This window comes from Lepus europaeus, chromosome 11 (assembly GCF_033115175.1).
Source record: "Lepus europaeus isolate LE1 chromosome 11, mLepTim1.pri, whole genome shotgun sequence".
NCBI classification, from domain to species: Eukaryota; Metazoa; Chordata; class Mammalia; order Lagomorpha; family Leporidae; genus Lepus; species Lepus europaeus.
In genome coordinates, this window is record NC_084837.1 from 87,516,790 (window position 1) to 87,532,105 (window position 15,316).

General features: G+C 42.0%; 1 non-coding gene across 1 annotated transcript; it reads right to left on the reverse strand.

The window, feature by feature from the left end:
- Window positions 1–5,147: 5,147 nt before the first annotated feature.
- LOC133770836 (small nucleolar RNA SNORA40) lies at window positions 5,148–5,274 on the reverse strand. Its single transcript, XR_009867517.1, has one exon. It is a non-coding gene; the product is annotated as a small nucleolar RNA SNORA40 (small nucleolar RNA).
- Window positions 5,275–15,316: the final 10,042 nt, after the last annotated feature.

The following is a 15,316-nucleotide window of genomic DNA, read 5'->3' on the forward strand; positions in this document are numbered from 1 at the left end:
CAGGTGCTTATCCTGGTCTCCCATGGGGTGCAGGGCCCAAGAACTTGGGCCATCCTCCACTGCACTCCCTGGCCACAGCAGAAAGCTGGACTGGAAGAGGGGCAATCGGGACAGGATCGGTTCCCCGACCGGGACTAGAACCCGGTGTGCCAGCGCCGCAAGGCGGAGGATTAGCCTATTGAGCCGCGGCACCGGCAATTTCTAGAACTTTTTATCATCCCAAACTGAAACTGTACCCTTGAAACACTTATTCCCTGTTGTCTCCTACCTTGAGCTGCTGCCACCCACTAGTCTACTTTCTAAGACAGGTTTTTTGCTTGTTTGCTTTGGTTTTGGTTTTTTTGGTGATGATGGGGAAGTTATTTAGTGAGATTTTTCTCCTCATCCCCCAGAAATGGCACCCAAGCTTCATGATCAGTGGGATTATTGGCTCCAACTGGAGGGTTCAATGAACCACGCTAAATCAGTTTGGAAACCACCACCACACAAGAAAAAAGAATTAGTGTACATTTCTAGCTCAGATGGCTACCTTAGGACTAGTGAGGAGTACTAATACAGGGGCAGTTAATTTTTAGCACTGAAAAACTGTTGCATACCCATCACAGATGCTCTGTGGCCTTGTAAGTGAGTGGTGCATAATGACCCAGAAAACAACCCGCCCCTCCTATTATGTGCAACTGCTCTAAGTTAATGCTATTAATTTTCATTAACGAATAAATAACTCCAGCCCTGCATACATTTAATTCTCAAAATCATTCTTTGAAAAGGACAGAAAAGGAAGCAAGATTCTGCCACATTTCCAAAAACCAAGCATTCTATAAAGTATTGAAGTTCAAAAGATCAAGATTTTTTTAAAAAATTTAAAATTTTTATTTTATTTGAAAGGCAGAGAGAGAGCGAGCGAGAGAGAGCGTGCTTCTATCTGCTATTCATTCCCCAAATGCCCACAGCAGCCAGAGCTGGGCCTTGCAAAGCCAGGAATTCAATGCAGGTTGTTCATGTGGGTGGCAGGGTCCCAAGTACTTGAGCCATCACTGAGTGCCTTCCAGGGTGCACATTAGCAGGAAGCTGGAACCAGACGGGTGGAATTAGGAGCCAGGTACTCCACTACGGGATGTAGGCATCCCAAGCGGCAGCAGCCACTGTGGCAAACACCTGGCCCAAAACCAAGATTTTGACCTCAAGGCACTTTGAGTCAGCAATCTGTTTGAAAAAGCACATCCTGGATGTAGCACTTTATCTCCATTAAACCAAAAGCTAAATATCTGTTCCTGCCTGTTGCCAGCATCATCCTATGTTTTTATCTCCAGTGATAGAACATGATCACCAAGTGGTTGCAAGAGGGGATCACAGTAAAAAGGATAAGGAAACTTTGGGGGCTGATGGAAATATTCACTTTGATTGTGGTGATGGGCTCACTGGTGTATACATATGTCAGACTTATCAAGGTGCACACTCCAAATATGTGTAGTCCTCTGTATGTCAATTAAACTTCAATAAAGCTGTAAAATTTTTTCTTTAATATTCATTCAGGAACCTCTCATTCTTTCCCCCTTTGACAACAAATGTAGCTTCTCATTGGTCTTAAATGTTGCTAGACCTATCCAGTCAATTCCTCCAGAGTAGGTTGGCATAGCTCGAAATTTGACTAGTAGCAAAAAGCATTCTTAGTTGGCCATAACAAGTGAATATTTTCATGTCTGCTACAGAATATCAAAACATTATAGACACATAGTTACATAGTTTACAGGCGGAGGCTCTAAAATGTTTCAAAAGCTGAAAAGTTTTGAAATGTTCTCTTTTTAACCAAAGGAAATGATTTCTGAACCAACAGTATGAAAACAGAAAGGGGTGGGTCTTTCGCCTCAAGGGAGGACTTGGGGTCAATTCCTGATTCTGGCTTCTCACTCCAGCTTCTGGCTTATGCTGACCGTGGAAGGCAGTGAAATGGCTCAAGTAATTGGGTTCCTGCCAGCCATGTAGAATATCTGAATTGTGATCCCAGCTCCTGGATCCAGCCCAGCCTAGCCCTGGCTATTGCAGACATTTGGGGAGTGAACCATCAGATGAGAGAACTCTCGGTCTCTCAAATAAATGAAGTAAAAAAAAAAAAAAATTAAAACAGTAGAGGCTGACATTGAGGCACAGAGGATTAAACTGTCTATGACAGCACATCCCATACTGGAGTGCCATTCGGGTCCCAGCTGCTCCATTTCCAAACCAGCTCCTGGATCAGCAGACTTGGACCCCTGCCACCCTGATGGCAGATCCATATGGAGTTCCAGGCTACTGACTTCAGCCTGGTCCAGCCCTGGCTGTTGTAGCCATTCGGGAAGTGAAACAGCAGATGGAAGATCTCCCTCTGTCTCTCCTTTCTCTGTCACTCTGCCTTTTAAATAGATAAAATAAATCTTTTTAAAAATTTTTAAGCAGTAGAAAACCAAAAAGCAGTATTTGTGCACTCAGAAAGTCTCTTTAATTATTTCAGTGCCCTTACCAGTCATATCATGGTACTCAACACATCCAGGCATGTGTCACTGTAGTCACAGTTAAACAAACTTAAACCCTAAGTGTGATTTGGGCAAGGGATTCCAACAATGAATACTTGAGCCAGACAGAAAAACTGTGGCTTCTAAATTTTAGCCCCATGCCCTTCCTGAGATTATGTCATCTTTTACATTTAAAACTCTATTTGGCTTTTTTTTTTTTAATTCAGAGAGATCTATCCACTGATTCACTCCCCCAAATGCCCACAACAGCTGGAGCTGGGTCAGGCTAAAATCAGGACCCCCAGCTCAATCTGGATCTCCAACATGGGTAGCAGGGGTCCAACTACTTGGGCCACCACCTGCTGTCTGTCAGGGTGTGCATTAACAGGGTGATGGAATTGGAAGCTGAGAAAGAGCTTGGACCCAGGCTCTCTGATAGAAGAGGCAGGCATCGCCACTGCTCCAAATGCCTGCCCCTATATCTCCTCAAAGTTATTTTTAAACACTATGGTTTGAATCATGCATGAAAGAAAGCTATAAAACCAGTAGTCACTTAAAGCACTGGAAGCTCAAGCTATTGTACAGCCTAATCTCCTCCACCTGCTAAATCCATGCACCTTAATTGTTATACCAGAAGTTTCCCCTGTCTTTAAATGGAAACTTGGAACCTCCTATAAAGCAGGCCTCATTATCTCTGCTACAGGGCTTCCTTATTGCGAGAAAACCTTCCACCAAGATTTTGTAGTCCTTCTGAGACTCTGGATGTGTCCCAAAACAGAACATGCATCATTGCCAAGTTGTATTCATTGTGAAACGGTATTAAGAATGGCATTCCAAGGTCTTCAGTCCACAAACTGGAATTTATTAGCCATGTGGTCAAATTGTCAACTCATTCTTAAAAACACAAATATGATGAAATTATTTTAGGAAGTCAGGTTAACTAGAGAGCTTGCAAGGATAATGGTAAAAAATGTCATTTTAGAAGTGACACATTCTAAACGTGATGCTTGAGGAGAGTGGCCAAGGACAGGAGAGAGACAGCAGCTGAGCCCCTGCCACCTCTGCCCTTTGGGTGGCCGTCTGAGGAGTCATCCTGACTCAGCACTTTTCCACGACTTTGAAAATTATCACTCCTCAACATTCTCCTCAAGTCAATCGCCTTACCCCCGTCAACAGCCCCTTATAATATTCAGTTTGTACTTTTAAAATTATCTACAAAGTTATTTTTAAATAGTGTCTTCTTAACTGTCACTGTTCACAGCAAAGTGTGCCCTCTGACTTTAAGTGCTGAAACAATATTTTCATACCTTTTTAACAAATCCATTTCAGTCAGCACTCCTGTACAAAATACTGTGCAGAGACAGAAGGAGAAGGACGATAGACAGGCGTCCATTAGGGGCAAAAGGCTGATTCCCCAGGCACAGAATTTCAATAATTAACAGCAGACTATGACAAGTTCTACAACAGCTGGAGAAACTTGTTGCTGTGGGAGCCCAGGGGATCTGTGTGATTATCGAGGGTGACAAGAGGGTGGCATTTGAACCAATTCCTAGACTTTCTCTGAAAGGTGAGGACATCATTGTCAGGGGCTGAGGGTGGTACATGCAAGATAAGCTTTTTTTTTCTTTAACCTTGAATCTTTGTGACAGATTTAACAAATGAAAGAGATGCTCACAAATGGTTCCAACGCTTTGACTCTCTTTGGGAGTGGCCAAAGGTTCAAATAATTTGGGAGGATGGAGAGCTGTGCTGACTTGCAGGAAATGAGTCAGCTTTTCGTCTGTACTGCTGTTACAGCTAGGTTATTTGGGAAACATGAAGCTGAACAAATCAGACACCGTAAGGCCTTTCTTTTTATTGATTGGCCCAGACATGCATCCTGCAAGGGCACACAACACAGGCACCCTTTCCATTGTCGAGGTTTAAGGAACGCTGCCAGCAAAAAGGGAAACACCTGCAATTCAGAAGAATAAACTTACACACACACACACGCACATGCACAAGCACACATGTGCGCACGCTCAAGTGCACACACTTCTGTTTTTATATGATCCCTCGGAAGAGGAGACAGACACATCTGCAGTTTATCTCTCTCTCCTATATTAGGATTATACTCGGTCTTCAAAATATTTTTTTAAAGTTAATAATACATTTTTATTTAAGGAAGTCCCCATGTTGCAATTCCTTCCACTGTCCAAAGTCATCTAGTTAGCTCTTTTAAATCTTCAAGCCCTTTTGAACAAACGGATGCTTAATTCACGGTTTTCTTATCAGCCCACAATTTCTGGTCTGTTAATCCTCACTTGAATTACATAATAACTTCAAAATTCCACCTAAAATCTTTGGAATATAATTTCTTCAAGCAATTTACTCTTGGGTTTTTAAAGAGTAAATGTACTTGCCTGATTCTTGACACACACACATGTGAATGGCTGTATTTTTTTCCTAAGCCATCACTCAAAAATAAAACTATCTAGGACATTCCAATACATTAAGATACACGTTCAACTCCAGACATGTTCAAGATAAGCCTTAAGAAAAAGAGCCAGCTTGACTTACTATCTCAACATGAAAATTGGAATACTAAGATCTTTAAACCTAAAACAAACCCTTATGGCTATAAATACTCCACCCATCACTTTTAACTATGTTAGGCATCCTATTCCTACTTGTATGTATCAAAACTCATACTGATCAATGAGTTCTGGGTTGCAAAAGAGGATTTATTTTTTGCACCTGTATCTCAGTCTTTGTCCAAATTGGACAAAAACATATGCCAAATGCAGAAAAAAAATTCTATGGAAAATGCATGTTACATAAAATTTACGCATGGTTTTCAAACTTTTTGCATCCAAATACATTTATTTTTCAGTTCAATTTTCCAATTTAATTCAAATTCTTTAAAGTCCTCTCACCTATTAACTGCCTCCAGATAGCTGGGAGTTGGGCTGGAACTCTATCCAGATCTCCCACATGGGTGGCAGGGGCCCAAGCACTTGGGCTACATCTACCACTGCTTCTCCAGGCATGTTAGCAAGGAGCCAGATTGGAAATGGAGCATCCAGGACTCAAACCTGTGTTTATATGAGATGCCAGCTATGGCTTTACCCACTGCACCACAATGCTGGCCTCTCTTAGTATCTTGACTGTTACTCATCATTCAGCTAGTCACAAAGGTCAGCACCTGTGAATCATACTTCCCTTTTTCCTCATCGTGGGCTCTTAAGCAATGATTGAAGCCAACTGATGACCTCTGTAACATCAGTAGTATTCTTTCTCACCTTTTCATCTGCACTCTCACTAACCTAGCTTACACCCACGTCTTTTTATATTAACAGCTGTCATCTAATTGGATTTCCTGCCTCCTGTCTTTCCTCTCTTCAATCCAGCCATCCCTGGATGGCTATAGAAGAAATATGACCAGTTGTTCCAGTCCTAGTAGGAGGTTGCCAGCTTCCCTCTCTCCTTTCGTTCTGAGGAAGTTCATCAACATCCAGTCTTGATGTTACCTAAGAGGAGCAGCCCATTAGTGGGTGTCCCCCTCTCTCCCCTGCTCCTCTCCAGTATATCTGAGAGAGATTCTCAATTTGGAATACTTTCAAACTGCAAACACAAAATCTTAACCGAGAGAAAGCGTTTAAGGCTCTGCTGCCCATGCAAGCACCTGGTCACTTTTTTACACACGTGCATACAAACTATTGATCAGTGCTATGGTTTGAACAAAACTGGGCTCTTGAACTCAGGCAGACATTGAATCCTCAGTCGGGTTTATGATACTAAGAAGGTGAAGACTTAATCCACTCATCATGTTCAACAGGTGAGCTTAGTAAGAGCATCTTGCTTAGTAGGCAATCACTTAGGGGCATGCCCTCAGAAGGTAGGTCTCCCAAGAGCATTGCTTATGAAAGCCTGAATCCAACCCAGCCATGCTGTCTGCTGCTGGGGTCACCACCTGGCCTTTCTTCTGCACACACTCCTCTCCATGTGATGCTCTGTGCTGCTTCAGGGCCCTGCCAGCAAGAGCGCTATCAATGGAAGCCAAACTAATAGGGCTGATGACCTTGGACTGTGAACCTCCAAACAAGTGAGCTGAAATAAACCTCTTTCCTTCACAAGAAAGAGCTGACTAATATAATCAGTTATATCAAGGGCAAAGTTAACCCAGAAGGGAAAAACTCTTAACAATTAGCTTATTCAACATTTGGAAAGTAATAGCCTTTTAATAATGAATATTTAAATTTAAAACAAAAAAATAAACTCCAAAGCCCCTTGAAAGGTTGTTTTCCTGTTAATTAAATAATTCTGGGGGCCGCTGCTGTGGTGCAGCGGGTTAAGGCCCTGGCCTGAAGCGCTGGCATCCCAAATGGGTGACAGTTCTAGTCCCGGGTGCTCCCCTTCTGATCCAGCTCTCTGCTATGGCCTGGGAAAGCAGTAGAAGATGGCCCAAGTGCTTGGGCCCCTGCACCCACGTGGGAGACCCGGAGGAAGCTCCTGGCTTCAGATTGGCGCAGCTCCAGCCATTGCAGCCATCTGGGGAGTGAACCAGCAGATGGAAGACCTCTCTCTCTGTCTCTAGCTCTCTCTGTAACTGTCTTTCAAATAAATAAAATAAATCTTTAAAAAAATTATATAACCCCACAAACTGTTTTAGGTTCTCTAGTCTCAACATTACTTTACTCTCTCTTAGGAATTCATCTATATTCTCTATCCATAACCCTGCAAGGTTTCAAACTTGGTTACAATTATCTTAATAGTATCTTTTTTAAAAAAAGATTTATTTATTTATTTGAAAGTCAGAGTTACACAGAGAGGAGAGACAGAGAGAGAGAGAGAGAGAGAGAGAGGTCTTCCATCAATGGTTCACTCCCCAGTTGGCCGCAATGGCCAGAGCTGTGCCGATGCAAAGCCAGGAGCCAGGAGCTTCCTCCAAGTCTCCCATGCGGGTGCAGGGGCCCAAGGACTTGGGCCATCTTCCTCTGCTTTCTCAGAGCTGGATCGGAATAGGAGCAGCCGGGACTAAACCGGCACCCATATGGGATGCCAGCGCTTCAGGCCAGGGCATTAACCTGCTGTGCCACAGCGCCAACCCCATCTTAATAGCATCTTTAATAGAGTTATCTTATTGATTTAATAGAATTTTGATATTATAATACTAACTTACAGAGTTTAAAATATTTGAAAGAAAACAGAAAGAAGTTGAGATGAGACTTTTATTTGAATGTATTGGAACTGAAATGGGAAAAAGACTTTTAGAAAGACAGCACGGGGCCGGCGCTGTGGCGTAGCAGGTTGGACCACCACCTGCAGTGCCTGCATCCCATGTAGACACTGGTTCAAGACCCAGCTGCTCCACTTCTGATCCAGCTCTCTGCTATGGCCTGGGAAAGCAGAAGAGGGCTTCGGATCAGCACAGTTTCGGCTGTTGTGGCAATCTGGGAAGTGAACCAGGGGATGGAAGACCTCTCTCTCTCTCTCTCTCTGCTTCTGCTTCTCCTTCTCTCTGTGTGTAATTCAGCCTTTCAAATAAATAAATAAATCTTAAAAAAAAAAAAAGAAAGAAAGCATAATAGGGTAGTGCTGTCAAACTGGTGCCTGCCTGTGCAATGCCATCTAGAAGGCGTTGAATGGTGCTGTTGAAGAAGGCAGAGCCACAGATTTAAGTTTTATTTATTTGAAAGGCAAAGTTATAGGGAGAAAAGGAGACACAGAGACAGAGAGAACGATTCCACCCACTAGTTCACACCTCAAATGCCTGCAATGGCCAGGGCTGGGACAGGCAGAACCAGGAGCCAGGAACTCCATTTGGGTCTCTCAGATGAATGGCAGGGGCCCAAGTACTTGTGCCATCTTCTGCTGCTTTCCCAGGTGCCTTTAGCAGGGAGCTGGATTGGGAGTGTAGCATATGGGACTTGAACCAGTGCTCAAATGGGATACTGTTGTCACAGGCAATGGCTTAGCCTACAGTGTCACAATGCTGACCCTAGAGCCACAGAATTCCTGATTTTGGGCTAAAGAGAGTCTATAAGGGTACTTCGAAAAGTTTGTGGAAAAATAGAATTAGAAGATAAGTTTATTTTGGTGCAAAAAACTTTTGGAATCCATGCATGCTTCATAATATGCATTTTCCATGAATGTTTTAAAGATTCTTTGTATGCAGGATGTAAAAAGTGTTGGCATCACAGTAAAATTACTTTTTATTCAATTTCCCATGAACTTTTTTTCAATAAAAGATTGATGTACCCTTATAAAATGATACAGATCACTAAATTTTTTTTTTAATCTGAAAGGCAGAGGGACAGAGAGTGCTCCTAGATACTAGTTCACCCCCAGAGGCCTGCAATGTCCAGGGCTGGGCTGGGCCAGGCCAGAGCTTGGAGATGGGAATGCAGTTCAGGTCTTCCACATGGGTAGTAGGGACTCAGCTACTTGGACTTCATCTGCTGCTTCCCAGGGCATGCATCCGCAGGAAGCTAGAATCAGGAGAGGAGCTCGGGCTCAAACCCAGGCTCCCCCGGAGAGGATGCAGATGTCCCCAGCGGCATCTTAACTGCCAGGTCACATGTCAACGAAATACAGGTCGCTTTGTACTAACTATATGCTAAAAGAGAATAGGGGGATTAGTGGCATTATGAAAAGAGAGAAGAAATAAATTCTTTCATTTCAAAATCTCATGATGACCACACGAATTAAGGCAGTATTTGCTACAAGGGCCAAGAGTTGAAATACTAAAGATAACAAAAATAATAATTGGTTACAAAGGAAAATCTGAAAGGTGGAATTCAGGTAGCCTGTAGGGCAATTGGACAAGTGTAGGGCTAAATGGATTGGGTTAAAGAATAATTGAGGTGGGGCAGGCAATCAGAAAGTAGATTTAAATTTTATCATCATGGCCGGCGCCGTGGCTCAATAGGCTAATCCTCTGCCTGTGGCACCAGCACACTGGGTTCTAGTCCCGGTCGGGGCACCAGATTCTGTTCTGCTCCTCTTCCAGTCCAGCTCTCTGCTGTGGCCCGGGGGTGCAGTGGAGGATGGCCCAAGTCCTTGGGCCCTGCGCCCGCATGGGAGACCAGGATAGGCACCTGGCTCCTGGCTTTGGATCAGCAAGGTGCGCCAGCCGCAGCACGCTGGCTGCAGCGGCCATTGTGTGGTGAACCAATGGAAAAGGAGGACCTTTCTCTCTCTCTCTCTCTCTCTCTCTCTCTCTCACTGTCCCCTCTGCCTGACAAAAAAATAAATTTTATCATCAGACTCACATCAAATGTCTTTATGAGAATGACACTTTATAAGTTGATTTCATGCTTCTCTGACCCAGAACATAAGATTTTTGAGTAGGAGTGAACTTCAGAGATGAAGTGACCATTTCATTTTCAAAAACAGTGACCATTTGTCTTCTTTTGACTTGTACAAGGTCATATACTTCCAATAATATGAGAAGAGCTAGGGCTAGAATCCAGATTCCTAAATTCCTAATTCTTTGCTTTCTCTTACATAAATTACAATCAGTTCTGAGAATTCAGTGTTCCCAGCTCTCCATGAGATAAACTGGATGGATACATAGAAAAATTTTTATTTTGAAGATGAAAGAACTGAAATTCAGAAAGGTGATTTTCCCAAATCACTTGGCTAGAGTAGGCCAGCACCAAGTCCTCACAATCTTTCAACCAATCTTTCTCTTGTGGCTTTAAAAAAAAAGTGGACATTAAATGCATGTGCCTTGGCATAGAAATCACTCCCTCAATCTATAGGTGTTTTACTTTTGCAATGCTAGGTACTACAGTAAATATTGCAAGACTCAAAGATTTATTTTACACACACACATTTTCATGTGGACCCATTTTTTCATTCTCTGAGTATACACCTAGGAAGCAAATTTGTTGGGTCTAATGATAACTTTGTTTATTAGAAGCTGTCAAATTGTTTCTCAAAGTTGCTATACCGTATTGTATTTCTACAATGTGTAATGTGAGAGTTCTAATTACTGTACTTGGTGTTGACAACTTTTGGTTCATTTGATTGCTTTGTTATGGATTTTTTTAAATTTACTTTTTTTCATTTGTGTGAGAGAGAAACAGAGAGCTCTTATCTGCTGATTTACTTCCCAAATTTCTACAATGGCCAGACAAGGGCTAGGCTGAAGCCAGGAACTGGAAATCCAGTTCAGGTCTCCCATGTGGGGACAGGTACTCACCCATTGCCATCATCTGCTGCCTCCCAGGGTATGTTTGCATTAATAGGAAGCTGGAATTGAGAGCAGGGCCATGATTGGAACCCAGTCACTCTGAAATGGGATGCAGGTTTCCCAACTGACATCTTAACTGCTAGATCAAATGCCTGCCTCTGCTGTGTGTTTTATTAAAAAAAAAAATGTTTTTGGACAGTGGCGTGATAATGACATATCATTGTAGTTTTCTTTTGTGTTTCCCTGATGACTAATGATGTCCAGTAAACTTTCATAACATTTTAAACCGGAAACTGTGCCAAAGATTGAATTATTACTAAATCACTCTTCCTACCCAGAAAATGATAGAGGAAGGATTCTCTTAAATTCTCAGCTCTAAAATGGCTGTATTCTTCAAGGCCCAAAATGGAAGCATTAAAAAGCAGATGGGGCCAGCGTTTGTAGTGGCCCAAGTGCTAGTTCAAGTCCCAGGGCTCTGTTCATGATCCAGCTTCCTGCTAATGTGCCTAGGAAAGCAGATGACAGCCCAAGTACTGGGCCCCTGATACCCATTTGGGAAACACAGATGGAGTTCCAGGCACTTGACTTCATCCCGGCCAGCCCTAACTGTTGATAACTCTTTACTTAGGGAGTAAACCAATGGATGGAAAATTGATCTCTCTCTCTCTCTCTTTCTCTCCATCATCCCCTCCCTTTTCTGTGTCTCTCCCTCTCTCTTTCTGTCTCTGTCACTCTGCCTTTCAAATAAATAATCTTTTTTAAAAATAAAAGATGAAGTAAAAAACAAACAGGAGCAGGCATTTAGCCTTGCCCTTAAGATGCTCACGGCCCACATCAGAGTACCTAAGTTTGATTCCCAGCTTCTTCCTAACCCCAGCTTTCTGCCAGTGCAGTCTCAGAGGCAGAAGATGATGGCTCAAGTAGTTGGATTGCTGCCACCCACATGGGAGACCTGGATGGCATTCTAACCAAAGCCCCGCCCAGCCTTCATGATTATGGGTATTTGGAGAGTGAACCAGTGGATGGAAGCTCTCTCTCTCTTCCCCCTGCCCGTCAAGTAAACAAATAAAAACAAGCAGGCATATTTTGTTGACTATGTAGTTTAATAGTAGCTTTACTTTAGCAATGACAGATTTAAATGATAGGGGATGAGAAAAGGCAAAGCAAAGGTCATTGCCGTTACACTCCTTGGTCTTTAGGACACTGACTTTTGTACTTTAACAGAAGTTTTCTAGAAGTTTATGAAATGCATATTATGAAAATTCTCCATGAATTTTAATTTTTTGCACTAAAATAAATACCTTAAAAATTTTTTTTTCATTTCATTTGAAAGGCAGAAGGACAGGTATAAAGAGAGACAGAGACAGAGACAGATCTTCCATCTGCTGGTTCACTCCCCAAATGACCACAACAGCCAGAGCTAGACCAAGCCAAAGCCAAGGGTCCCAAACTCTGTTCAGATCTCCCATATGCAAGTCAGGGACTCAAGTCCTGGAGCTGTCACGGCTGCCTACTAGGACGCACATTAGTAGAAAGATAGAGCAGAAGCAGCAGAGCCAGAACTCAAACAAGGCACTCTGATGCAGATGGGAGCACCCCAGCTGGTGCCCAATGCACTAAACACCCATCCCTAGGCTTACCTTTTAATTCCACTTTTTCATGAGCTTTTTGAAATCCCCTTGTAGGGGGCACCTAGAGTTCAAATGAAACTGGCCAAGTTGCATTAGAAGAAGAAAGCCAGCAGAGAATAGCATTCATATCCCAAAGCATATGTAAGAAATAGATCTGAGGAAGAAACTTAAAAAAGTAAGCAGAATAATAGTGCAGCCGGTAGTGGAGCTATAAATTAGGTTAAGAAGTGGTTGCGGCTTTGGGAGAGTTCCCTGCTGGATTGTTTGCTTGACCCTTTATTTTACTGGCTTAGGTTTGGTTTTATTTTTCTACAGAACATGTGCAAAGTCTAACATGCTGCCTAAGTAAATTTAACATGATCTACAAAATCAAACACAAAAGCTTTATTAATGCTTCAACAAATGCACACATTTATGGAAAAGGAAAATTTTTGAATATAGTAAGTTCTAGGTTTAAAAGCAATCAGTATAAAACAAATGTTTGTATCTAGGGAGCACAGTGCATCTGTTTATAAAGAAGTATAATAATGCAAAATAGAATCTAACTGATGATATATAGGTCTTTCCAAAGCAACAAGGAAGCTGAAACAAGCACATTTGGGGCTTAGAGACTACTAGAAACAGTTTCAGATGAAAGTTTTGGGGAGAAGACGTAATGCCCACCTCTGTCCTCATAACTAAAAAAAGTCAAAGAATTGGAATAACTGGACTAGATACTGATTTGGGTAAATAAAATCTTGCTGTTTTCTAGAGTGGATGAAAAGACATCTTCCAAAAGATGTTGCCTTTGTCCCTATTGCCACTTTGACTCATGAGAAAACAATGCATGGCTTAAGTAAGTGTACTGTCTGGGAGACAAGGTTTTGTTCCAGATGTTGAGCAGCTGTAGAGTCAGATCTGTCGCTTTCTGGGCTGAAACTGGAAAGGCGCTCGTGATGTGTGTTTTGTTGTTGAGGAATCTGTGCCTCTGCACCATGATTATTATCTTTTAGTTCCTGGGCAACTTTATATCTGGAGCCTAAGAAAGCATACTCAATATTTTTCTTTTTGACCTAGTTAAATTCCTTGACATGGGAAGTTCTAGTGCTGTTGTTTTTAAGAACTGTGCAGATGTTTCTGAAGCTTTTATAAGGTCCTTTAAAAAAAAAAAAAGGTCTATAACTCCAGAGGAAAGGGAATTTTTGCCTATAAAATGAGGGCTTGAGTGGAAGGCCTGGACAGGAGATGGCTGTTTTTGATTTTGTTTTATTTGGGAGTAAGGGGGTCTTTTTTCTTCTTCTTCTGTGTTCTTGTTCACAACTGAGAAGCTATTAAAATATGCAATCCCAGTCCAGGGTCGGGGATACTCTTTTGTTTTTAGTCAGCTACTTCCCCTCCACTTTGAGCGCAATCCATGACATCGCAAGCATTCTGCCTTTTTGATTATTGTATAATCAAGACTATGGTTGTTTAAAGGAGCTCACGTGTCTTTCATTACGTAACTTGTCATTTATTTTGTGAATAGTGGTCCCAGTTCTTAATAATACAGCTTGTAACAGCCTATGCATTTGGATAGGGAGCTTGTTAATTCTCACCACTGGGGAAAGCATTTGGTGCAGTGGTTAAGCTGCTGCTTGAGAGGCCCACATCCCATAATATCAGGAGCTTGGTTTGAGTCCCAGCTAATTTGCTTTTGATCCAGCTTCCTGCTAATGCACACCCTGGGAGGCAGCAGGGGATGGCTCAAGGACTTGGGTCCTTGTCACCCATCTAGGGCATCCCAACTGAGTTCTGGGCTCCTGGGCATTTGGGGATTTGGGGAGTAAACCAGTATATGGAAGATTTCCTCCTTCCCTCTCTCCCTTCTTGTCTTTCAAATGAAATAAAAATAAATAAATAGTTTAAATTCTAAACTAAGAACAAAGTTTTAAAAAGTTATACTTATCAAAAACATTTGAATGTTTTTATTTATATTCACACAACTAGGCATTTACAAAGGAAATTCCACAGACATTTTCTCTTTCCTTGATCAGCCAGTAACAATCTTGACACAGTTAGTTTACATGATAGATTTCCTGTCTCCCATTTTTAGCCCTAAACCCCATCTCAAACCCTGAAAACTCAAAGGGAATTGCATAGGATTACATACCTTGTTGGTTCTCAGTAAGTGAGGATTCGGATTCGCCTTTGTTATTTCAATAGTCTTCTTAATTCTTGTATTGTAAAGATGACAATCATTTGTTTAGATGATCACTTGTCCTGACTCCAGCTTTGCGCTAAACTTTAAAGTCTCTGAAATAATCTTTAATAAAAAACGATTTTATTCAGGGTGGAAGCTCTGTTTTAAAAATCAGTTACTTCCTAAATGACTTCCAGGTGAAAGCGATACGGCGCACTCTCTGCGCTAATCTCTTCTGTTTTCCTTGTTGCCCTCTCTGGTTTACAACAGACACAGCTATGTTACAACCACACAGCAAGATTTTGCAACAGAATGGCCTTGAAATAGAATACTCCCAGGTTGAAGACTTAAGCAATCAAGATCGGATAAATGAAACTGTGTCTGCCAGACGTAGATATTGCTTCTTAGGAGGAAAGCTCTCTCCTTTTCAAAATGCTGCCCTTTAAGTGATAATATCCTTTCTCTATATTGAAGAGATCTTACTTACTGTAACATTGAGTCATAGCCTGGTAACTAAAACATAACCCTGTCATCTACGAGGGTCCACTGTAGTTACTAAAATGCAGCTTCAGAAGGCATGTGTGTGCTGGTGGGTGGTTAGCTACCATGTCTCTCGTTTCCGTTAAAAATGGTAAAACCATTGGAGGCACAGAAACCCTTTAAAATTTATTGTAAATGTCTACATTCTTGAACTACATCAGCCAATGATTTGAATAGCTGCGATAGTGCTCTGAAACCAAAGCCTGTTTCTCAAATATGTGTTAATTTTTTTTTTTTTCCAGGAAGGCTCACTTCTCAGGCCACAGATGACTTGCATGGGTTTCAAATTTTTTTTTCCCCTCAATTTTGATTCTGATAT